Source organism: Mus musculus, chromosome 14 (genome assembly GCF_000001635.26).
Source record: "Mus musculus strain C57BL/6J chromosome 14, GRCm38.p6 C57BL/6J".
NCBI classification, from domain to species: Eukaryota; Metazoa; Chordata; class Mammalia; order Rodentia; family Muridae; genus Mus; species Mus musculus.
The window spans coordinates 62034666-62058910 of NC_000080.6; the positions used below are offsets into that span (position 1 = coordinate 62034666).

At 41.8% G+C, this 24245-nt stretch overlaps 1 long non-coding RNA gene across 1 annotated transcript; it reads left to right on the forward strand.

The window, feature by feature from the left end:
- The first annotated feature begins 201 nt into the window (after positions 1–201).
- Positions 202–4262, forward strand: Gm35307. The gene is made up of 3 exons (XR_383481.2): positions 202–291; positions 2391–2561; positions 3891–4262. It is a non-coding gene; the product is annotated as a predicted gene, 35307 (long non-coding RNA).
- Positions 4263–24245: the final 19983 nt, after the last annotated feature.

The following is a 24245-nucleotide window of genomic DNA, read 5'->3' on the forward strand; positions in this document are numbered from 1 at the left end:
TTAACCAGCAATTTCCTCACAGGCACAAGCAATTAGTGGTCCTGGAAGAAAGCAGCAGCCAACACTAAGAGACCCAGAACACCAGGACATCATGCTGGGTGGAAAGTGTGTGCAGCATCAGACACCACGTGCAGAGAGAGAGGCCCTAGGACAGGGGGTCCTGGCTCTGGGGCTCACAGCCGCGGGCTGGAGAGAGGCTCTGCTTCTGAGAGAGATCTGTGAGGCTGTGCAAACAAAGCCAGCCATTCATTTCTTCTATGCTGCGGAGGCCAGTTTGGCAGCAGGTGCCTGGTGAGTGTGTGTAGCTGGGATAGTCTTGGTATAAAAGGGGAACCTGGATGAGAGAGCAGGGTGTGTGTGTGTGTGTGTGTGTGTGTGTGTGTGTGTATGTGTGTGTGTGTGTGTGTATGTGTGTATGTGTGTGTGTGTGTATGTGTGTGTGTATGTGTGTGTGTGTGTATGTGTGTGTATGTGTGTGTATGTGTGTGTGTATGTGTGTGTGTGTATGTGTGTGTATGTGTGTGTATGTGTGTGTATGTGTGTGTGTATGTGTGTGTGTGTGTGTGTTACACTGTAGCAAAGGCTAGGACTTGGTGACCTGTGTGGCTTTGAGATGCTAGACTACCATTGTGACCATGACTTGCTTGCTTATTGTCCCTAGTGAATTCTGCTGCACTTCTTTGGGTTTTACAAGCATCTGAGGCTGGCAGCACTAACTAGCTCACCATTTCAATGTCTCCACCACCCCATTTTGTCCCCCATAGCACTGGAGTGCCAACTTCTTTCTTACTGCTGTTTCTGGGAAAAACATCTCAGTCCACTTCCCTCACTGTGCCCACTAAAAACCCACCCCCACCCCCAGTTTGTACAGGGTGGGCTGATCCACTCCCACAGACACAACGGCCTCACTGCCGCTAGCCCCAAGTGGTTTTCTACCCCGGGGAGCCCATGTCTTTAAATGATAGCCCATGCTTGCAAAAGCAAATGGATCAGACAGGGTCCCAGTGGCCCATGGGGAAGCCCACCAGTTGCCTGTCCTTGCTAGCAAAGCTTTTGCTTCAAACCTCCTTCCAGCCAGACCTCTGCACACCTTCACACACAAGGCTCCTTTTTTGTCCTTACCAAGTGCTTTCCAGGAGTTGGGACATTAAACATATATGAAGACTGCTTCTCACTCGGGATGCAGGCTTCAGGCTTGTGCATCCCTGTAGTCATCCACTGTGTCTGTATCATTGTGTTAAGTCTTTTAAAACACTCACTCCTTAGTTTCCAACCGCTGGCATGTTGTGGTAGCAATATGAGCTTGCTAGAGTGAGAAAAAGCAAGCGGAAAGCAAGTACCCAGCACAGGACCTGGTTTGTGGACAAATTCTAGCTCAATATTAGTTTTCATAGTATTATTGCCTTGTTTTTTCAACCAAGTAACGATCGTGATGGATATGCTTAGGTGGGGACATCTGATGACTTTGTAGGACGGGGAGAGAAACACACATCTCTTCTCTGTTGTCACCGTGCTTCCTTGGCATCTGTACCTCTCTCCTCATTCCTCCACATGAGCTGATCCTGAGCTAGGATCCAAGCGATGATAGAGAACTAGTCTGGCCCCACAGGATGCTCCTAGCAGGACATTTGAGTGTTCATTTGCATGTGTAAACTTGGGGTAGTGCCAAGGGAGCAGGCTGTACCTGGGAGAGGTCAGGGAATGACAGGGGTGCTCAAAAGCCATCAGTGGAGACCTCTGACACAAAAGCTAGACAGTCTTCCCTGCCACCTTTTTCTAGTAATGCAGGTTTGAAGCCCGGGGCTCAGTGACTTTGCTGCTGTCCCCCAAGGCTTTAATCCTTTCCCAGAGTGGTGTAAGCTATTCCCGTGATTCTGCTCTGTGCTGGCAGTTACTGCCAGTCACACCTGACAGGTAGAGAGGAAGAACTGTAGACAGATTTGATAAAACACCATTTAAATCAGGAATTCTCATACCAGGGGCCTACATACAGGCTTTGTGTGATCTGGACCATTTCCCTATGAAGAATGAAAGACAGGAATTTCACTTTTTAAATTCTTTTTTTTGTGTGGAGATGACCTCAAGCCGAGCGGTCAGCCCACCGGAAGCCCCCTCAGCCCATCAGTTTCACACCTTGCTCTTCTCCAGGGTGAGAATTGACATGAGCAGCAAAGGTTCTCTCGGGGCTTCTTATTAGCCAAGAATGCAAGGAAATTAGGAGCTATCTACAGTAAATGAGACTCCGAGCTTTCCCTAAACACTTCAGTCTGCTGGTATCCAGTCGCTCCAGGGCAGACCCAAAGTGCTGTGACAGATCTTTTTAATGTGGCAGGCCTCAAGGGTGGATCGAGTTAGGCAATGTATCCCTCTTTATGCTCTTATGTTCACAGACAACACTACGACAGAGTAACTGAAAGCCTGGGACAGGTTTCCTCACGGTGATGTTTAAGGAAAGTGAGAGAACAGCTCAGTACAGAGCAGCGGGCAGTTCTGAGAGAAAGTAGCCTCCGAAGACAGGACAAAAGCGATCACGGTTGGGGCTCCCGCACGGTTGCACAAAGGTGTGTTTCTTTGACAACACAACCATTTCTTGAAATTGGTCTCAGTTCCAGCCTTTCCCGGATATTGATACTGCATTTTAACTCATGAGACTGATGGCTTCTCAGGCCTCACCAGCAGACTACAGGCTCTGGCCATCCAGCAGTCTGGGGAGAGAACAAAAAAGTTTAGAAGGGATTGTTTCTCCAAACGTTCTCGTTCATGCAATTCTACATTGTGGGCGTGTAGATATGTAAAATACATTTAGACTCTGCAACACACAGGCAGACACAGAAAGAGAGAGAGAGAGAGAGAGAGAGAGAGAGAGAGAGAGAGAGAGAGAGAGAGAGAGAGAGAGCAGGGATGATGGTAGGAAGCTGAGATAGATAGTGAACAGGCAGGCAATGAACAACCTGGCCATGTTAGGAGAACTTCTTCCTGCTAGCTCAGCTATCCCTACAGTAGGCTAGTCCGGGCATGTAGGTCTCTGCAGCCAGAATAAGGGGAAGAATTTCTTGGGTGGGGCTGACTTTTTATCTGCTGACAAGGAGATCTGCTCTTTGTTAGCTGAGGAAAGGTGGCCTTGAACATACACAGCAGACTGGGTGGCTGTTGTTGAGGGCCAGTTTGGTTCCTGTTGGAAACTTGAGAAAGATAGATTAGGCAAAACATCAAATGGCTCTGGGATTGGCAAGTGTTTCAGGATGAAAGAGGGGACCTTGCAGAGCGGAGAGAATTTCTCAAGTGTTAGACGCCATCTCTCTTGGGGGTTGTGATGGGTACCTGACTATGCATGCTGGGTCAGACTGCACCCTGCTCCAAGTACACCATATTGTCTAACACAATGGCTTTCCTGGGCTGTGTGCTGTCCTGGATGACTCCACTTTTTACAATAGCATGTGACTCCACCTTGAGGGCAGACACAGAGGAGAGATGACTTGGCACTTTGGTGGCAATCCTGTTCCACACCACCTATGAGGACAAGTAAGAATGTTTTAAGATTTTTAAAAGGAGGGACATATAAGCAGACCAGAATCATATCAGGAAAATAAAGCCTGAGAACTGACTGACTAAACACGCCAGGGTGCGGACAGCTCAACGTCATTACCTGGACCCCATTCAAAACAGGGCATCTAACACTACACTGTTGACAGCCCCTTTTGACTTGTAATCTAGTGTGTGCATCCAAGGTCTGACTGGCAAAGAACTCCCTACTACCCTAGGGGCTTCAGCTTATTGTGGTCCCCAAGCTTCTGACCTAGCCTATATGAATTGCCATCAGCCTGTTTGTTCATCCGTGTGAACCCAGGCTTACTTTTTTCTTCTCTGTCTTCCATTGTCCCGGACCTCAGCTGGGCAGCTCACTTGACTCTGCTCAACTCTGGGCTTGCTGTCTGAGTCTCCAGCCACCCCCTGGCAGCCCCTCAACAAGCTCAGCACTTGATTCCTACAGTGTCCATGCCAGCCTTCTGCCTGCCCTGCAGGAAAGCCTCTTTGGAGCAACTTGGACTCTGCTATACTATATTTAAGGCTTTGCAGATATCCTGTGACCTACATGTATTGTATGTCATTGCATTTGCTGTGTGATGTGTGACTGAAGAGTTCACAGTTGTAATTAAGATGGAAATAAAGTAACTTGTGTTTGCCAGTTAAGGGCAACAGGATTCTTTTCGCAAGTTGCAACCAATGAAAATCTCTAGACTATGAGTTTATTGTTATTTACACCATGGGACGGTATAAATATGCTTATGTTTCTCACATAGTATATTATAAGTTAGGGTTCTCTAGAGGAACAGAGCTGATAGATAGATAGATAGATAGATAGATAGATAGATAGATAGATAGATAGATAGACAGACAGATAGATATAGAAAAGAGATTTATTAAAATATATTAATTATAAATTATAAATATATTATATATATTAGTGGTTCAGCTAGTCTAATAATGGCTGACTATTAACAGAAAGCCCAAGAATCTAGTAGTTGCTTAGTCTTGGAAGTTCTATGTCTCAGTGAGTCTTCAGTGTATGACAAAATCCAGAAGTGGGCTTTATTGCCAGTGAAAGATTGGACTTGCCAGAGAGTGAGAACAGGCAGGCAAAGAGAGCCAAAGAGAGATTCCATCTTCCTTCTTCCATGTCCCTTGTACAGTCTGCTATCAGATTGTGTGGCCGAGATTAAAAATAGATCTTCCCACCGCAGAAAATCTAGATTGAAAGTCAGTCTTCCCACCTCAAATGATTCGATTAAGAAAACTGTCCTTCATAAGTGTGCCCAGGCCACTGAGCTTTAGTTGATTCCAGATGCAGTCAAGTTGACAACCAAGAATAGACATCACACACAGCATGCTCGCGACAGAATGCTTGTAAAAATTCGTGAGAGAGTACACCCAGAAAGGATGGATTCACTGCGTACCAGATTACAACTCCAGTAGCTGAGTGAGGAAAAAAGATTGGAGCTTAGCAGGCTTTCAATGCCAGGGCCTGCTGCTCTGAGCCACTAACACCTCTTCTAAAATACTAGACTTCAGTTTTTGTTAAGTCAAAAACAATCTCATGGTAAGTCCCAGCCCCCTCAGAGTGTGTAGAAAGCAGGGTGTTGCGGGTGGGCAGCATCTGTAGTTTCCAGAAGTGTCTTTGCTGATTTGGTCACTTTACTTTCACTTTATTTTGTTTATTATTATTATTGTGCATGTTGGTGAGCACACACATACCACAAGGCACGTATGCATGTCAGAGAATGCTCTGTACAGTTGGCCCGTCCTTCACCCTTCTCCCTAGGGATCAAACACAGGTCAGCAGGCTTGCACCAAGCGCACCTTTACCCACTCAGCCATTTAGCCAACCTATATTTTCTATTTATTTAATTTTATAATCAGGCTCATGAAGAGGCTGAATATCAGACATTGACTTTGGGGTCCCAAAGTCATGGCTGTAGAGAAAAGTTAGAAGTTTCCGACGGGTTGTCTACGTAGAAAACCCAGGAGATGAGCTGATCCTTTAAGAGAACACCTTGGTTCCTGGACTTTGAGTAGAAGCAGTATCTACACATGGCTAACACTTGGACAAGGCCAAAGGAGTTTCTACACTAGTGAGAAAGAGAGAAAGCCACCAAGAAAAAAAGACAACCAAAAAAATTCACAACAAACATGGACACAAATGTTAAAAATGCCAGCCCCCCCACCTCAATATAGCAAGAAAATTGTAGTTAATTGAGCAAAGACGAAATTGAATAAGTTGGCAATTTTCATTTTTTCAAACTAAGTGTGATCAATATTATCCTAATCAAAATAAGAAAAATGATATATTCTCATGGAAATGTGACTGTGAAGTTGATCTGGAAGCATGGATAAATGAAAGTAACCAAGAAAGAGATAAAGACTTAAAGCAAAAAACAAAAACAAAAAGACAAAAAGCTCTTAATAATGCTTTAACAGAAAAGTCCCAGAGCAACAATCAATAGAAGAGAGTCAAGTCCCTCAGCACACTCAAATGTATGTCAACATTTATTATAATAAAGCAACTTCAGACTGCTGGATGAAGCTGAAGTTTACTCTGATGAGTAGTGCTGGCATAATTCCTTTTTTTTTTTTTGAGGATAGAAAGGGGTTCAAATCATATCCCCAAATAAATTCTTGATGAATCAAATAATTAAAATTTAAAAGCTGAGAGAAGAGAAAATTATGATGAAGTTTCATCAATTCTTCATGTTGAATAGGTTTTTAAGAGAAAATGGGGAAAGATTTATGAAAGAAGACAGATAAGTTTTATACCAAAATTAAAACCATTTATATGTCAAACTTAAAAAAAAAATCATGCGGCAAAAAGTACCCAAAGGAAGAGTGCAACATTGAAGGCAACACATGGTTCACTTAGAGAGCTTCCAGGGATCAGTAACTAGAATATTAATATCTTAAACAAAAATTGCTGTTATTTACAAGAAATAAATTGTATAAGTGGAAAAATTAGACAACAAGCACTGAAAAATAAAGTCCAGTGTTTGTTTAAAATATAATGGGAAGAAGATCACATCTATACAATTAGGGCATAATTTAAAGGTAGGGAAAAATCCAATAATTATATGTTTAGGTAGAGGGTCAGATAAGCAGCAGCTATACAAAAGGCTCAGTGGTTAAGATGTTCTCGGTGCAATGGTGAGGACCACAGTATTGCACCAGGACCTAGGAACAGTTGGAGTCTATGCTGGCTGTAACCCCAGCTCTGCAAAGCTGAGGAAACAGGGGCTGCTGGGGGCGACCCTGCCTCAAAAGACTATGCCAAGGGTGATATCAGAGGACACCCAACACCCTTTCCTGGACTCCATATACATGTATAGCTACATGCACAGTACACATGTACACACATAGGCATGCACATACACAGATACACACACAGACACGTTCACACTCACACACACAGGAACATATGCACACAGACACACATGGACATGTACACACACAGGTATCTATATAAAGACACACATGGGGACATGTTCACAAATACACAAACACACACAGTGACACATATACACACACAGACATACACAGAGGCATATATACACCCAGACACACATACAAGGACATGTACACACATTTTCACACAGAAATGCACAATACAGACACAGACACAGACACAGACACACACACACACACACACACACACACACACACACACAACTGTTTAGAGCCAGGAATGAGGAAACTCTCATGTACCTCAAGAGGAAATGTGAGATTTTAGGGCTGAAATATGGTTACATATCCAAAATCTTAAAGTTGTAAATGCAGGCTCACCTCATAATTCCTCTGCAATGAATCTATCCTGAGGGAAGTTTTTTTTGTTTTGTTTTGTTTTTTTTGTTTGTTTGTTTGTTTGTTTGTTTTTTTTTAAGAAAACGATATTTAAGGGTTTTGGTACAAGCACTTTATTGTAGTGTTATTTATAACTAAAAATGTATCAAAACGTGTTTAAAGAATTACAGTACAGTTACAGATTGCAGAAAATTACACTCCCAAGGATATTCAAAAATTTTAAAGAAATATAAAGTTAATATGAAATGAAACCAAAGAGGCTTCAAAGCCACATGGCTTGGGCTCTTCATGTATGCCTGCATATGTCCACCCATGGGTATGTGCCACCCATGCAGAGATTGGCACAAATGGATCGACAAGTGGTTGCCAGGATAGTGAGTTTGTTAGTGGGGTTTGTAACCTTATTTGCTTTTTGTTTCAGTTTTTTTTATGAACAAAAGCTATTAGCTTTATTATCATAAATATTAGTTTTGCAGTTCTCTCTGCTACCGAGGGCTCCCCCTGCTGTTCACTTGGGAAACATGAGGGCTTGGCTTTGATAGTCCCTAATTGTGATTCCCTTTGTTTTCTGGAAGACTCTAATCTTTGGCCTAGTGGCATTCTCCATGTCTCATTAACCTTGAGTGCAAGATCTTTTAATTTGCGTATTTGTAATGATAGGTCGTTATTAGTGGAGATATAATTCTTGCACACTGATCATTTATTTGAAAGGATCACTCCCATGGCTTGTCAGATTCCGAGACATTTTCACCACTCCAAGCAGAAGCCTGTACCATTAGCCACCAGTCCCCCTCAGCCCTCCCCCGCCCCTGGTAAACAGTGCATGGCATTCAGGCATGAGCTTGCCAGCTTCAGACATTCTATAAAATGGAGCGATTGTGAGCCTGCCTGTTGCATCTGGCTTTCCTCCCTGTCTTACAGTCTTCAAGGCTCGCCCGTGCTGCAGCTGAACTTTGTTCTTTTTACCACTGAATAATATTCCGCTGTCTAAATACATCACTGCAGCCTATTTATTCACTAGTTAATAGGCATTTAGATTCTGTTTACCTTTTAGCTATTTTAATTAATGCTGTGATGAATATTCATGCGTACACTTTTTATCTTGCATCTTAAATTCCCTTCAGTGAAATGCTAATGCATATTGTTACTCGATATTTAACATTCGGAGAACCAAGTCTTTTTATCACTCCTGAAGGAGAGCGCGTACTCACTGCCAGTCACCAGAGAGGGAACTGCCCAACTATTCCAGAGTGACTACATCATCCTGCATCAAGTGGAATCTTTCTGTGGTTTGATTTGCATTTGCTAATGACTATGGGTTTCTTGTAGGTGCTTTTTGGCCATTTGCACATTTTCTTTGGAGAAATGTTTATTTATACCCCCTGTCTCTTTTTAATTAGGAAATTTGTCTCTTTATGGTTGAATTGCAGTCATTTTCCCTCCATATCCAATGCTAGACTCCTGCCAGGTATGTGATTTATAGATTTTTTTAAATATCCTATGATTATTTTTATTATTTTGAAATATTTTTAAAACAAAATATCTTTTAATTATTAATCAAGTCCAAATATCTCAGTCTCTTTTGTTGCTTATGCTTTTGGTATCACATCTAAGAACTCATTGGCTGAGTCGCAGGACACGACATTTTCCAGCTGTGATGCCTTCGGCATCTCATGGCTTCAGTTCTTACCTTTAGGTCCACATGCACTCTGGGACTATCTCATTTTAGCATTTGACCATGGTGAGAGGGAGTCTCACCTTCAAGTATGTTCTACTCTTTCAGCACCATCTCTCTGTAAGCATGGCATTGCCCTTACTGAATTGCCTCCATCTCTTTATTAAAAATAAGTGCGTGCATTCTGCATCTCAATCCTATCTGGTGACCAAAATGACTGGCAAATTTCCAACTCAACCTTTGGACTGTCTGAAACTTTTATGTGAAAAGGCAGCTGAGATTTTGGTAAAAGAACAAGGAAGGATCTATGGACACAGAGTTATAACATGGAATCCCAAGTCTGTGAGGACAGACAAGCTAACATTATTTATGCTCTTTCTCTGAGTGGTGTTTTGCAATTTCCTTGTATATAAGTTACCATGTTAAATCTATTTCTAAGTTCTTATTAAATGATCATATAAATAAAATGTTCTTAATGTTATTTCCTGAGTATGCATTGCTGGTATAGAAAACTGTAAATTCTTCTCTGCACAGTCTCTGCAGCCATAAGGCTACTGAAACAGCTTTTGACCATAATAGAGTTTTGTGGTTTCTTTAGCATTTCCTATTTCAAATTAAGCAAACACAGATACACGTATTGCTTCATTTCTAGTGTGGTGTTTTAAAATATAGTTTTCTCCACTATTGCTGTGAGTCAAACCTCCAGAACTATTTTCCAGTCGAAGGGAGACGGTTTTCAACTTCTAGCATCAAACATAATGTTACATTTTCTCCTTTACTTTATTTTATGTGTACTGGTGTTCTGTCTGCATTGTGCATGTGCATCAGTGGATGGAATACTCATAGAATGCATTGGCTCCCCTGGGCCTGGAGTTACAGACAGTTGGGAGCCAAAATGTGGATCCTGGGAATCAAACACAGGTCCCAGGAAGAGTAGCCAGAACTCTTAGCTACTGAGCCATCTCTCCAGCCCTATGAAGCATAATAGTAACTGCTTATATTTATTTGGTGTAAACCAGAATGAGAGAGTTCCCTTCCATTCTAATGTATTGGATATTTTAACAAGAATAATTTGTATTGTGGATGTAATCAGATGCTTCATGTATCTATTGCATGGACTCTTTCCTTCTGTCTATGAATGTGGTGTCTTAGTTTCTGTTCTATTGTTGTGACAAAACATCATGACCAAGACTTACAGAAGAAAGCATTTAATCTGTGGGCTCATGGTTTCAGAGAGAGAGAGAGTCCATGGCCATCACAGTGGGGAACATGGCAACAGGCAGCAGCCATTGCACTGGGATAGTAGCTGAGAGCTTGCACCCCATCCACAAGCCTGAGACAAAGAGAGAGAGAGAGAGAGAGAGAGAGAGAGAGAGAGAGAGAGAGAGAGAGAGAGAGAGAGAGAGGTGAGTAGGAGCTAGCTGGAAATGCCCGAGGCTTTAAAACCCCAAAGCCCAAACACAGTGACACACCTCTCTAACAAGGCCACACCTCTGAATCCTTGCCAAACAGTTCCACCAACTGGGGACTAAGAATTCAAATACATGAGCCTATGGGGCACATTCTCATTCAAACCATGACATATAGTATATAGCATTCATCATTCTTAGTATGTTAAACCAACCTTGCATTCCAAGAGTAAATTTTAGTTGATCAGGGATAATGGATTTTTTTTTGTAACTCTTTAAAAAGATTGTACACTGAATTGTGCTACTAGCTTTGTTAATTTTAATATAGTTATAAGAATTATTGATTTGTACTTTTTTTGAGATGTCTTTGACTGGTTTTAATACCCAATGTCACTACTCTTATATGACAGCTTGTTTTGTTTTGTTTTTTTTCCCCTGAAAAATTTCTAAATGATTGGTCCTAATTGTTAAGACACTTGATAGGATTTATGTGTGAAGCCATCTGGTTGGGTTTCTTTTTTCCTTTTCTTCCTAACCTGGTCTCTTACTTGTATGGTTCATTCAGATTTTTATTTCTTCCTGAGTCCATTTAGGAGCTAAGAATGTTTACCACCAACTGTTCAAAACATTACTGCATCCCATTTTCTTGTTCATGTAAGAGTTTATCATTTCTTTGAGGTTAGTAGTAATCTCTCTTTCTTATCCCTAATTTTAGTACTGGTTTTGTTTCTCTCTTTTCTTAACCATTTTAGGGCAGAATTGTCATTTTTCCTGATCTGTGTAAAGACTCAGTTTCACTGTCACTGACTGTCCCTATCGTCCCCGCTTCCTCTATTTTCCTTTATCATTCATTATTTTTTTCATTCTGAATTTTTTGTTTGTTTGTTTGTTTTTTGTTTTTTCCCGAGACAGGGTTTCTCTTTGTATCCCTGGCTGTCCTGGAACTCACTCTGTAGACCAGGCTGGCCTCAAACCCAGAAATCCTCCTGTCTCTGCCTCCCAAGTGCTGAGATTAAAGGCGTGTGTCACCACTCCCCCGCTGATTCTGTTTTTTATTAATTGAATTTGTGTTCAGTTTTATGTGAGTGTGTGTGTTTTCTAGTATAAAATTTACTTATTTTTATTTAAGATCTTTTTCAAAATTGATGTAATTTCCAAAAGGATATTTTTACAGTCATTTCTTACTATTATCCTCCATAAATGTTCTGGTATTTTGTGTACACCTCCCTCCCTCTCTCTGTCTCTGTCTGTATCTATCCCTCTTTCTGTCTCTGTGTCTCTGTTTCTGTGTGTGTCTCTGTGACTGTTTCTATCTCTGTGTCTCTGTCTCTTTATTTCTCTGTATGTCTGTCTCTGTATGTCTTTGTGTCTCTTTCTCTTTCTGTATGTCTCTGTGTCTCTGTCTCTGTCTCTCTATGTGTCTCTGTGGCTGTGTGTTTCTGTGTCTCTGTCTCTTTATCTCTCTGTCTGTCTCTGTTTCTGTGTCTGTCTGTCTGTCTGTCTGTCTCTGTCTCTTTGCCTCTGTCTCTTCCTCTTTCTCTCTTTTTCTCTGAATGGGCATTGAACTCTGATTCTTTTGTGCTCAGCAAATACTTTGCCCCTGAAATTCACCCCAGCCTTTGATGTTTTATTTTCACTCATCTCATGGCATATCTGACTTACCCTGTGATTTCTCCTTTGATTCACTCATTATTTAAGATTGTGTTGCTGAATTTTCACATATTTGTGATTTTTTTTTAAGTATCCTCTTGCTGTTGATTACTAATGTCATTCCATTGTGGTTGGAGAACACATGTGATATAATTTTGTTATTTTTAACCTTAGATGATCAGCTTTTTCAAGTGTGCTCTGATTTACACACACACTTTGACACAAAAGCAGACACACAGCGATAAATAACTGTAGAATAATAAAAACTCCACAGTATTTTAGCCTAATATATGGTGCACCCTGGATAACACCCAATGTGCATTTAAGAACATGCTGTGCTATTACATGTGTTTTACATGTGTTACATATGTGCTCTACAAATACCTGGTAGGGTCGCTTAGCTTTATAGTTTATTCAAGTGTTTGTTTTCTTGTTTGCCTTCTGGCCAGTTTATCTGTCTGTTATTGAAATCAGATATTAAAATCACCAGCTATTAGTAATCAATGTTAAAATGTCCCACTTCAGGGCTGGTTTGGGTTTATGGTTTGGGATTCTGTTATTAACTACATGTGTTAATAAATGTCATGGTTGTTGAAGAATTAGCCTTTATTTTAATATTGTATACCTTTTAAAACTTGGATTATCTTCTAAATGTTCTCTGGTGATTTGTCATAAAATTTTTACTTTTTTTTTAATCTTTAAGTTTACTATGGGTAAAATTTACTATAAGTAAAGTTTGCATTGAGGGTCTTTTCCAGTCCTTTTTATTCAGCTTTCAATACTTTTGAATTTGAAGTATTTCTTTGCAGACAGCATGTAAGTCTCAGAAAGGGTTTTAATAGATAAAAAGGGATAGTTTCTGTACACAGACATTGTGAACACAGATAAACAAAATTAACCGCCCCACCCCACCCCCAAGATTTTAGTGGCATTTAATGTATAATGCAAACTTCTAGGAGAAAATAGGATTTGCTGTATCCCCTTCCCCTGCCCAGTGAAGGTAGCTGCAGAATATTAACCTTTTATTGATAAGTGTCTTTTAGCAAGTGTTTTGTGAGGTTATGGAAACACTGACTAATATTTTTGTCACTGGCATATAAGTAAGAGAAATGAACTTAAAGGAGAAGGTTTTGTTTCAGGTCATGGATTTCCAAGCTTTCAGCCTCTGGACAGTTGGAACCCATTGCTTTGGGTGTGAAGTGAGGCAGACTATCATGGTGGCAGGAGTGTGTGGTCAGGAAGCAGAAAGAGGGAAGATGCACATTAGTTGTCCTCCTTCTTACTCCTCTTTTATTCCACCTGGGTACCACCCCTAATATGTTGAATGGTGCTGTCCACTCAGGATGGGTCTCCTTGACCCTTTATGGAAATGCTCTCAGAAACACACCTACAAGAATTTTTTTTTTAATGTCAGCCATTGTCTATTCGGGTGAACAATTGAAGTCACCATATTCAAGATAGCTACTGTGTCTGTGACCAAGAGGCCAAGGCTTTGAAAGGAATTCAGGGCTAGCAAAATAAAATTCAAGTCAACTGCATAAACTGAATTTCATATAAACAACAACTTTAGTGTTTGCATGAACAATACATATACTCTGATGAAATTTTGTTCATCTAAAATTTATATTTAGCTGAATAGCCTGTAGCTTTGGAAGGTAATGGTGGTACCTGGATTGCTCAAAATATACAGCAATTTCATAGGAAAAAAAATCTAACATTAAATTTTTCAGAGTAGTGTTCATTGGTTTTTTACTAGCAGAAGCCCATTGGCATGGTTGAGGGATTAGTACACAAAGTCACTTCACTCTTAAAAACTCAAGGATCTTCGTAACGCGAGGCAATACTACAACCAGTAGTGATGTATTTAAAAATAATCACAATAATGAAACTAATGATTATGGCTCCTTCACTATGTGCACCAATCCAAGAGATTTTCATTTTGTTCTCATTTAAACTTCGAAAGAGCCCTAAGATTCCCTGGCTATAGTGTGTGGGAGCTAAGCCCTAAAATTCCCTATGATAGAAATTCATAGTATGTAGGATTTGAGTGGAATGGTTTATGCAGCTTAGCTGGGATGATTGTCAGTAAGAAAGGGCAAAACTGAGAAAGAAAAGAATTGCTAGGAAAGGAGAATTGTTGTAGTTCAAAAAAATAGCTCCATTGGGGGCCCTGTGTCCCATCCAATAGCTGACTGTGAGCATCCACTTCTGTGTTTGCTAGGCCCCGGCATAGCCTCATAAGAGACAGCTATATCAGGGTCCTTTCAGCAAAATCTTGCTAGTGTATGCAATGGTGTCAGTGTTTGGAGGCTGATTATGGGATGGATCACAGGGCCCCCAATGGAGGAGCTAGAGAAAGTACCCAAGGAGCCAAAGAGATCTGCAACCCTATAGGTGGAACATCAATATGAACTAACCAGTACCCCCGGAGCTCGTGTCTCTAGCTGCATATGTATCAGAAGATGGCCTAGTTGGCCATCAGTGGAAAGAGAGGCCCATTGGTCTTGCAAACTTTATCTGCCTCAGTACAGGGGAACACCAGGGCCAAGAAGTGAGAGTGGGTGGGTAGGGGAGTGGGAGGGGGAGGGTATGGGGGACTTTTGGGATAGCATTGGAAACGTAAATGAACAAAATACCTAATAAAAATAATAATATTAAAAAATAGCTCATGCTAATGTATCATGTTATTAAGGAGTTCAAATTAACATTCCCTCTGAGCAGACCTGTGGAGGGTTCTATGAGGTCACTTTAAGATATAGAGCCTGGCTGGCTGCGGTGAAACTTCCTGGTAATCATAATTCGATGAGGAGGAACAAGCCACGGTCTAGCCTGGGCTGCAGTTTTCTGTAGTCAGGGATGGTGTGTCATGCTTATAATCCCAGCAAGAACTGAAAGTTCAAGAGAAGCCTGATCAAACAGGACTGGAGAGAAGGCTCAGTGTAAAACATTATCTTTAATAGCATGAGGCCCTAAGTTCAGATCCCAGGACCTATGGAACGAAGGATGCAGTAGTGTAGACCTATAATCATAGTGCCCTTACCTCAAGATGGGAAGTAGAGACAAGAGAATCCTTGGAAGATCATAGGTCAGGTAGCTTGGCACCCTGGCACTTGCAGAGATAAACAACAAGAGATGCTGTTTCAACAAGGAGGGCAGAGAGAACCAATACCTGAGATTGTCCTCTGACCTACACACACACACACACACACACACACACACACACACACGTACACACATCAATCAAGCAATGAAAAACCCTCTTTACTTAAAGATAGCTATCTTTATTGTAAAAGTAGCTTGCACAATGTAGTTCCTTCTAGACAAGGATAGGCATCAGAAGGAATCTGTGTGCATTGGAGCAGCTCAGGTAAAGGTAGAAGTAGAATCATGAATTTAAGGGTTAATACTGAATTAGCAACAGTGCTCTCTACTGTCTGGATTTATATACAGAAAGTAGTCATGTCCTACTAGATCTCTTTCCACAGCAGAATGAGCAAAATGTTTTATTGTACCTGGTGCCTCTGCCTCTGCCTCTGCCTCTGCCTCTGCCTCTGCCTCTGCCTCTGCCTCTGCCTCTGCCTCTGCCTCTGCCTCTGCCTCTGCCTCTGCCTCTGCCTCTGCCTCTGCCTCTGCCTCTGCCTCTGCCTCTGCCTCTGCCTCTGCCTGTCTCTGCCATCTCTATCTTGGTCTCACTAGGTGCCCCCAAACTCATAATCTGCCTTCTGCAGCCTCCCAACTGCTGGGATAATAGGCATGCAACAGCATCATGCCTAACTATAGTTTGGTTCTTTAGGGAGTTGTAAGTAAGTCACATGTACTCCAGCCTGGTCTTGAACTTCTGACCCTTGTACCTCCAACTCCCTAATATTAAGATTACAATTATGCAGCACTGCTCTGGGCTACCGTTTGACTCTTAAATATCTCCATAGGTCCACATGTAGAAGATTTAAGAAAGAGTTATAAAAGCAAAGACAGACAAGGAAATGAGCAACTTCTACAACAAAAGAGGTTTAATCCAAGATAGCCTTGGAAGGAAGATCTCTAGGTCAGGGAATCAGAGACTGCTGTCCCCCACGGGGAGTTACAGGGGGGCATAAAGATTGAGGAATGTCAAAAGCCTCCTGATTGGGCCAGAGATTGGCATTGCCAGGAGTGACTGGAGGAGGTGAGGTACGAATAAAAGAATGTTGGTGGTTACAATCGCCTTTCGTGGTCAACCATTACCTGGGGTCTGCAGGGGAAATGGCAAGAATCTAGGAAAACAGTTATTTTAGTTCTGGGACTGCTAATTGCTGTGGTTTCAGGAAATTGTCACCATTTAACCAAAATGGAGGAACTTTACAAATGGCACGGCCCTGGCACCACTGCACTGTCCTTGGCAGTGGTGACACATGCATTCCACTCCACTGTGTGTGCTGCCTGGCCGCAGGTTGATTATTTGGTGTCTTTGCTGAATAGATCCTTCTTTTTCGACTTCTGATAGTCCCTTTTGGGCTATTGTCAAACTGTAATCATCCGGCAGAAACAAAAATGTACCAGGTGGAGGAGAAGCTACTCCCAGAAAGAGACTTACAACTTGTCAATTTGTCATTACACTAAAGCCCAGACAATAATGGCCAATGGTGGACAAGTTCATGCCTTGCCTTGAACTGCATAGACGTACATGTATCTGGCCCTCCATTACTTTGGCCCTACTTCACAACCCTAAAAATGAATGAGGGGGGTCACTGGGTCTCATTGCCCCTCTTTCCATTGTGGCCACACTGAATAAATCTCCTTTTCCTACCATATACTGTTAATTTGGCTGTTTTAATTGGCTTCTTAAGGATATGTAACTGAACTTCACCTCTTGGGGCACACACTGTGACCTCCAATTTAGTACCCAAATTACTTTATTCAATATATACTCGTGGTTAAAATATCTGTAGAATTCTAACTTGGCTTATGACAACATCAACCAATTTCTCTGTCTCCTAGTTGCTGAGGGGTAACGATCATTTACTGGGGACCCCCATTTGTTCTATGCTTTCCAGAGACTTCGTGTGCATCAACCTACAGATCAAATGAGTAACATTATTTCCATAAAGGGTAAATCTAGACTAGGAGAAGTTAAGTAACTCACCACAGATCCTTTAATGAGTTAACAGTCTGGGAATACATATGCCCTGAGGATTGCAGTAAAAAATTTACTATTCCAGACTAATGGAGGCAAGGCAACCCAATTTTGTGAGACACATGTTTTAATAAACCATGTTTAAACCTTAAGAGTTTACTGCCTTTTCACACACTGAGTAACTTGAACTCAGTATGCAGAGACAGCAGTTTCCTCCTAGGGGGTCATGGAAGACCTACAGATAAGCACTATTTATAATCAGTGTGTCACTGTTAAAGTATTCTCTGTAATGAACATGTCAGCTATTTATAGTTGAAGGAATACTTATAAATTATTTTTAAAGGATTTTAAGAAACAGCCTGTCTTAAGCCATCTAATTTACAATTCTCTTTGTCTTTTATTTGCTCAGCAAACTTCAGACCCGTGGTCCTGACTTAAAATCAGTGAGTGTGGACTATATGCAGCTAGAGCCGAGAGTCTGCAATCCTCCGTCTTCATCTTTCTTATTTAAAATGTATCTGGTTCAGTTGAGACAGGAAACTGAGTATCTCTAAGGGTCTCCCTTGTAAACATGCTAGAATCAAAGCCTCCAAGGGACTGAGTTGGAGACTCAGAACCCAGAACCCAGAACCTCTCTTTGCAGTGACCCTTTAAAAACATTGGTAAAGACCTGGTTGGTATCCAGTTTGTGGGTGCAGCTGCGTTTTCATGATTGACAGCTGTGAGTAGCTGGTTCTTTGTCTGCAAGCTGACATAAAAAACGAGAAGTTACAGTGGGCTGCGAGAACATTGTTCTGGTTTGGAGTCCCCATGCTGTGTTGGGTCCAAATGACTCAGATCTAAGACTCCAGCTGTTCTTGGGGTTTCAGCCCAAAATGGAGAGACTTGAGCTTATGTGAGTGACATGCAACCCCGGCATTTACAACCCAAAGGCACCACAAGAACTCTCTGGAGCTAAGCGCTGCTGGGATTTTATTTGGAAGAATTTTATTTTAAAATGTAATATCCTTTTCCTTTCTTTGGCAAAATAGAATCAGGAGAAGTTGGACAGAACACGGCTGCTTATGAAAAAGTCTCTCCCTGTTCATATAAGTGAGTCTGTCACCCTTGATTGGAAAGTAATAATTCATAAAATTCAATGTTATTATCATCCTTCTGCCTGGAGTGATAGATATTCTCAAGGCTTTTTAAATAAAAAGTTTAAAATTGAATTTGTGACTGCAAAGATTGGTAGGTTCAAATGTTGGTTTCCTGCTGAGTTACCGTGAAAACAATTCCGAAGTAGCCCGGTAACGTGGCCAGCATGGCAGTTTTATTAAATATCTTGATGGAGTGCAATGGAAATATGCTTTTGGTGTTTCTCTGCAGCCCTCCCGTCTTCAGTGACAACAGCTTTCCTACAGATGCGGTGTTTGTCTTACTCACCTCCCTTGGCTGTATTTTTCCAGCTATAAGCATGAGGTGGGGGTTGCTTTTTATTAGTTGCAGGACTCTAAGATTCTTCTGTGTGAACTGATGCTCTGAGCTACCCAGAGGTTATAGATTTGTGTTTCATCATGCAATTCTGCAGTGATGGAGAATCCAGCAGCGTGGCAGAGTATTGGGAGTATGGCGTTTTGCTGCTGCCTGAGAGTGAGAACTGCAGATTTTCAGTGCTGTCCTTAAAGGAACCGAGGCTGCCTGGAGGAAAGAGAGCAGCCCAGATGTGGGAAGATGGTTGCTGCCCCAGAGAAAGCTAAAAAGGTGTCTCTCAGTAATGAGAACCAGTCTTGAAGGAGACTTGGCAGTTGAACTTTGCCAAATCACGCTTAGCAGTGATTGGAGAGACCTCCTCTTCGGCAGGTTGGGTGGGGGTAGGGGTGGAAATGAAAGTTTTGAAGTTTTACTTCAAATTTCTCTCTTTTTCTACAAAAATAAAAGGTAGATTTTTCAAGGTTTGTGTATCAGCATTATTTGACATCTTTTGGTGGCCTTGACCAAATCTCTGACTATGTCCTTCAGAATAAAAATTAAGAACTGTGAAACAGCCCCCCCATACACACACACCAATCTGTCTTCAAGTCAATGACAGTTTTTCCCCATTTCTTTATCTTCCCCACCATCATGAGCAAAATACTACTGCTATAAAAGTAGGACTAGGGTCCAGTTTTTACTAAATTTGTGGGTTTGCACATGCTTATGCTCTTATATATACATATACCCCCCCCCACACACACACACACACCCACACACACACAGAGCCTTTATCTTTTTTCTCTTTCTCTTTGTGGAAATGGGCAAAGTGAAAACTGATAACTTGGCTCTTGTCACTTTGGCACCTAGGCCTGCGGCAAGAATTGACTTTATTTTAACAAAAATAAAGCAGGAGAAAAGTTGCCAATCTAAGTGTGGTTTGGGTTTCTTTCACATTAAAGTCCTTCACAAGAAGCTTTGCAATCAGGCTTGGATGTGAGGATATAAAACAGGAAGAGGAAGCCCTAGGTGGCCAAGGTTGCTCTTTAGTGTACTCTGGTCTCTGTTAAGACATTGACCGAGTCCCCTACTGGTCTGAGGCCCTTATGCGTTTAAGTTTCTGTCTATAATATAAAATAATTCTGGATAATTTTAATCAAATCATTCACCAGAGCTACTTGTTTAAATACAACATTGTCATCTGTGCCCACCCCCAGTCCAGTGTTGCCCTTCAGGAGGCAAAAGGGTGCTCTTCGGCTACACGGGGACCCATTCATGTACCAGCCCCCAAGCTGAACTCTCCTCTTTCTTTTGTGTGCCCAATTCAGATATCCAAATTAGAAAGCACACCCAGCTGTCTTCTGGAGCTCTTATAGAGCTTTTGGTCCCTCCTTAAAGCTATGGAGGGAATTCCTGGTATTCTGTACTTACAATGTCTGTGTCGGGAGCATTAGCACATCTCATATATAGAGAAGGTGTCTCCTTCTAGGGCATCCTGCCTGACAGTAAGGAAGAGACCTGACTATGAGATTGTTCATCATCTCCTTCCAATTTTAGCCTTTGTTCTCTTGTGGGAGGTAGAACAATGCTCCCAAAGAAGTCTGGGTGTTACTGTCCAAATCTCTTCCATATGATGTATTATAAATTAAAAAAGGTTTTTTTTTCAGACACCATTAAAGTCAAGGTCTTGAGATGTAACGTTGCTTTAGCTGATCTAGTGAGATCAATATCATCTCATAGGTCATTGTGGACGAAAGCAGAAAGGCCAGACTGAGGAGATGGTATCAGCCGTGGAGATAGGAATGAGACAGACCTGAGCAGCTCACCAGTACAATTAGTTTAGAAGAAAATTAACTTTGAGAATGTGAACAGAGCAAAAAGGATCAGGGTTGAGGATAAAGCTCATTGGTAGAGTGTTTGCCTAATATGTGTCAGGCCTTAAATTCATCCCCAACACTAAAAAGTAAATGAGGGAATATTGCACAGGTTATACTGAATATAGGATTCTCAAAATCATTTACGCTATACTGCCCTTAGGATTCACCGAAGTGGAAGTTTCTGGTTCCTTTGGAGACTCCATTGTGTCATGTAATGTTTTTCTGGAAACTGCCTTATAGGGATATTTTGCTGAAGCAGACTCGTGGGAGGATGTTATGCAAAGAACAGACATGTGGTGTTTTTCTGGAAAAAGGGCATGGGATGTTTAGCTAGAGCAGATGCTTGAGAGGACATATAATGTTTGCAAAGGGCATAAATATAACACAACAGACAGTGGGTGACACAGTGTGGCATTGGTTCGCCTTGCTACTCTTTGCTGGTCTTCCTTGGTCTTTGCTGGTGATACTGTGGCATTGATTCACCTTGCCTTCTTCCCTGATCATTGTTGTGATTTTGTAGAGAGAAACACCAAAAAAGCAAACAAACAAACAAAACAACAACAACAACAACAACAAACCACCTCCCTTCTTGCAGTATTTCGTCAGCTTCTTGTCACTTCTGCACAGATTCGGGCCGATTGGCAGAGCCCAAGGTTTGGTCAAACCGCTGTTGCTGATTTGTGAATGGCGCTTACAAGTGGATGGAGCTGCAGCTGCTGATTCATGTGAACTGAACTGCTGCTATGTTACAATGAAGATGGGAATCGCCCCAAAGAACAATTTCTAAACAGGTCCCCATCCTCCTTTGCCCAATGACCTTTCCTTTTCTACTGCCTCTGGTGGATGGTGGGCTAGAAGAGAGGTTACGTGTTTAAAAATAGGCTTTAAAAAATAGAAGCCTATAATTCACCACGCTGCATATCCATTCTTTAACTTCTATAGGCTAAAAGAAGTTACTTTTCTCTTTTAGAGAATCCCAAATGTCTGCATGAGTGAAGAGTGGCTTGGTGTCTCCCTCATTCCCTCTCTTCCTATCTTCCTTCCTTCCTTCCTTCCTTCCTTCCTTCCTTCCTTCCTTCCTTCCTTCCTTCCTTCAGTAGTTTTTAGTTAATTTCAAGGAAGAGACCATTATTGGTATGAAGGCTTCTGAAAGACTCCCAGTCCTAAAAGTCAGCAGGCACCTGTAAATTGAGACAAGAGGGGCCCCTGAGTAGAACAGGAGGGCGTGAATCTGGTGAGGAAGGAAGACCAGGGGTCTGAAAAGAGGATGCTAGATCTTCTCATAGTTAATACTACTTCAGAAAAACCATGAAGCTTAATTTGAATAGAGTTTGCACCCTCCAAAACTCATGCTGAAATTTAATTGCCATTGTCTGATGTTAAGAAGTAGAGCCTTTAAGGTGTGCTTTGGTCATTCACAGGGATTAATGCCTTTCTTGTGGGTCTGAGGCTGCCTCTCAAGGCTTGCTTCTTTTTATTTTCACCTTCTGCCATGTTACGACACCCCGACAAGACATCACTGCTACACTCTTGAACTTGCCAGCCTATATATCCAAAGTCCAAGTAAACTTTTCTTTTATAAATTGTGTTGTCTCAGATATTCTGTTATAGTAACAGGAAATGTACTGACATCATGACATTGCCAAGACCTTCATTATATGGACATAGGATTGTGTTCCCTGCCACAGCTATAGAAAATGTCCCAAATTTTCTGTGTTTATTCCTTCCTTACCTTCATGTCCAATCTATAAAGAAGTATCAAATACATATACATCACAATGAGAGGGAACTCTAGGGTCAGAAAGAGAGCCATGGCTTTACTAATGAAAGCCATATGTCCCTGGCAGGAGAAGCACTTTCAGAGGCTCTATTAGGTGGTCAATGTCTGCCCACAGCAGCCAGCTTCTCTATGACAGCACGCACTCAAGAGTTTTTCTAAATGGTAACTTACCAAAAAACACTACCACAAAATGCATTGCTCCTTTTCTTCATGTGATGGCCCATAGAATGGTCAGGGTAGACTAGTGTAGTGAGGGTATAATCACATTTTATTTTTGGAATCAAAAAGCATGTCTACTTATTGGCAGCTAAAATGCTTGCTGGCATGGACCATAGGGAGAAGCTTAGATTACACATTTCCCCAAGGCCTTTGTTTATCTAAACCAACCCCCACAGCAGAGGCTCTGCCAAGCTCTCACTAGGTTGCCTTTGAGGAAATCTATCCAAAGTTTTACTTCTGTGTTTTGAAAAATGTGGATATCTGTTGTCGTCGTCGTTGTTGTTGTATTTTTTTTAATGAAGCAAAACACAACCAATCAAGGCAGTGCTTTCAGTGGCCTTGTGGTTCCATCTACACTGTCTTTACCACTTGCTCCTGTGGTTCAGGCTTAGCTCTGCTTCCTCCTGGGCATCTCTATATCACAGTCCTTCATCCAGGCCTAAGCCAGAAAATTCCAAAGCATCCTGGGATGTCTTTCTGTCTTCAGCTGTGTTTCTAAGGGGCAGTCAACTGTTGTTGCACAGGTATTAAGAAATCAACCCACTGCCAACCTGTGATAAAGGGATCAACACAGGCAAGCCCTATGTGCAGTGAGAGTCGTAAACATCTGAGTCAGAGGTCCTGCAGTAGAAACTGAGTTGAATTCAGAGAATAAAAACCAATGGGTCTTCTTACTAAGAATCAAAGATCTTGGGTTCTAGTTCTAGCTCTATGTCTATCTAGCTCAATGGACAGAGTCATCTACTAATGCCTGTGTTAGTGAATTCAACACCAAGGCATACGCCAGGATGCAAAGGTACTGTTTATGCCCAGTGACATCATATACTATCAGTTTGATAGCTCTAGAGTCCCTTAGAGACAACCACTGAGCGTGTTTGGGAGGAAGTTTCTTGACTGGTATCACTGAAGTAGGAATATGTACTCTAAGAGAGTGGCACTATTCCATGGACTGGGTCCCAGATTGACTCAAAGAAAAATGAGCTGAGCACTGTAGCCATCAACCTCTGCTTCCTAACACTAGACATTGCGTGCCCAGCACCCCCTCCCCAGGTTTCTGCCATCTGCCCTCCACACCATGTGGACTGGGCTTCCAGACTGTGTGCCAAAACAAACTCTTTCATAAGTTGTTCTTGTCAGGTTATTTTGTCATAGCAACCAGAAAAGTGACAAGCCCTTACCTACTGTGGTGGTTCAATGAGAACTCTCCCTCTAAGGGTTATATTTTTGAAGGCTTGGCACCCCTGGTTTGTGACACTGTTTCTAGAGGAAATATGTCAGAGCAGGCAGACTTTGAGATTAAAAGCTTGTGTCACTTCCAGTTTGCTCTCTATGCTTCCGGTTTGTTCTACTGATGTGAGCTCTCAGATTTCTGCCCCAGGTGCCATACCTTCTCATTGCTGGCATACTTCCTTGCCATGACAGCCTCTTTATCCCTCTGCAACAGAGCTGGAACAAAATTTGTTCCTTAAGGTGCTTTTGGTCAGCCGAAAAATGAATTTTCACCCCCAGCAAGAATTCTAAGTGATTGGGTTCACCTGGAAGGACTCTCATAACACCTTCACCATAAAACCCAGACTTCTCTGTGTTAACAAAAGAGTCTCTAAAAACCCCAGGGACCAACGATATGAGTGTCCCTGTCTCCAAGGCAACTCATGAGAGTCTATTGGACTGCATCTTCTGAATTTCAGAGCCACCAGGTCTTCAGAAGGTGATGATGTGCTTA